Source organism: Phascolarctos cinereus, unplaced genomic scaffold (genome assembly GCF_003287225.1).
Source record: "Phascolarctos cinereus isolate Bilbo 61053 unplaced genomic scaffold, phaCin_HiC Scaffold_8;HRSCAF=390, whole genome shotgun sequence".
NCBI lineage: Eukaryota > Metazoa > Chordata > Mammalia > Diprotodontia > Phascolarctidae > Phascolarctos > Phascolarctos cinereus.
Window position 1 is genome coordinate 13,179,756 of NW_027556291.1, and position 2,339 is coordinate 13,182,094.

Sequence of the window (2,339 nt, forward strand, 5' to 3'; positions counted from 1 at the left end):
AAAAGTCAAGTTGCCCAGTCTCTCCACACAGAGGGATGGAGCATTTTTCCACAAGTCTGCTAACTTGGATGTGCCATGAGCACCAATGTTTTTTTTTTTAAATAATATTTTATTTTTTCCCAATTACATGGAAAGACAATTTTTAACATTCATTTTTTAAAAATTTTGTCCCTCCCTCCCTTACTCCCCTTCTCCTTGAGATAGTAAGTGATTTGATATAGGTTATACATGTGCAGTCATGCAAAACACGTTTCCATATTAGTCATATTGTGAAAGAAGACACAGACACAAAGGAAAAAAACCAAGAAAAATAGCATGCTTCATTTTGAATTCAGGCTCCATCAGTTCTTTCTCTGGAGGTGGATAGCATGTTTCATCATGAGGTCTTTGGAGATGTCTTAGATCTTTGCATTGCTGAGAAGGGCCAAGTCTATCAATATTAGTCATCGCACAACGTGACTGTTACTGTGTACGACGTTCTCCTGGTTCTGCTCACTTCACTCTGCATCAGTCCATACAAGTCTTTCCAGGTTTTTCTGAAGTCCGCCTGCTCATCATTTCTTATAGCACAGTAGTATTCCATTACATTCATATACCACAACTTGTTCAGCCATTCCCCAGTAGTTGGGCATCCCCTCAATTTCCAATTCTTTGCCACCACAAAGAGAGCTGCTATACGTATTTTTGCACAAGTAGGCCCTCTCTCCTTTTTTTGGCCTGTATAGACTTTTAAAAAAATGCATGGGCAGCTGGAATAGCCAGGACACATAGAGAGTCCTGTATGAGGCCAGCAGTGGTGGACGGGGTCAGAGGCAGATGGTTAATGGTATACTTCAAACAGTCTGAGTGCCAGCAGGGCCCTTAGCAAGTGCTGGTGGAACCTAAATGGGCATGGGAGTGACCTCATCCCCCTCTCAGCCTGAGGAGACTTCTCTAATGCCCTAAGCCCAAGGAGGTAGAGTTGCTTGGAGACACACACCTAGGGAGGGTCAGCTGCTTAGACATGGGCCAGGATCCCTTGATGCTGAGGGGGCTGGAAGGAGGGTGTCCAGTCATTTGAAGCCTTTGGCTCAAGAGTGATTTCTTCACTTATTTTTCTGGAGGTGAATCATGCCTGCGTTGGTTGCTTCCCAGGTCAAATTGGCTGCTGTGTCTAGGGCTCATCCATTCATATCAGCCACTAGGTTGTCCATGGAAGCCTGGTGCCTCAGGAAGATGGAGTGGATCAGGCGATGATCCAGGATCTGGGAGCCATTACAGGCCACTGGAAGCATGCACCATAGCAAGAAAGCACACTTCCCTGCATAATAGAAGGGGAACCAGAAAAGGAAGATGTTAGAGAAAAACTCAGCCAGGCCGAAAATGGTATATACCACCCAGTGGGTTAGCCAGATGGTATCATCTACTTTGTTTGAGGCTTTCAATGGCCTTGATGGAGGCATATGCTGGGTAGACGAATCCGAGATTGCAGAGCAGGGAGGCGTCATAGCCAAATATGAGATAGAGGGCCAGGAAGGCAATGGAACCTGTAGCCAGGTAGTACTTTTTTTGATACTGGAGACCTCCTCCAGCTTCCCCAGGACATCGGTGATAATGTTTTTCTGCTCCAGGAACCTCTGGAAATGCTGCTTCAAGCTACCCATGGCCCCCAGGACCAAGGAGGGTGGAGAGGGGATGGAGGATGACTGGACCTGGGACCAAGGGGCAATCTCCAGGGCTCCCCCACTGCTCTGCACTGGTGCTGGTGGCATCTCCCTCTTCAGGCTCCCAGGACTTCCACTCCTCCAGTGCCTCAGTCCCTTCCCTTCCCTCCCTCCTACTTCATGGTCCTGCAACTGCTTCTTTTTCTCCTTTTTTAAAATATGTCTTTGGGATACAGACCTGGTAGTGGTATTGCTGGATCAAAGGCTATGCAGAGTTTTATAGTCCTTTGAGCGTAGTTGCAAATTGTTCTCCAGAATGGTTGGATCAATTCACAACTCCACCAGTGATGCATTAGTGTCCCAATTTTCCCACATCCCCTCCAACATTTATGATTTTCCTTTTCTGTCATATTAACCACTCTTATAGGTTTGAGGTGGTACCTCAGAGTTGTTTTAATTTGCATTTCTCTGAGCAATAGTGATTTAGAGCATTTTTTTATATGATTATAGATAGCTTTAATTCTTCACCTGAAAATTGCCTGTTCATATCCTTTGACCATTTATCAACTGGGGAACAACTTATATTCTTATAAATTTAACTCAGTTCTCTATACATTTGAGAAATGAGTCCTTTAACAGACATACTTGTTATAAAAATTGTTTTCTAGCTTTCCACTTTCTTTCTAATCTTCCAAT

At 44.5% G+C, this 2,339-nt stretch overlaps 1 pseudogene; it reads right to left on the bottom strand.

The window, feature by feature from the left end:
• Positions 1-1,085: 1,085 nt before the first annotated feature.
• Positions 1,086-1,643, bottom strand: LOC110192362 (receptor expression-enhancing protein 6 pseudogene; annotated as a pseudogene).
• Between the last annotated feature and the right edge of the window lie 696 nt (positions 1,644-2,339).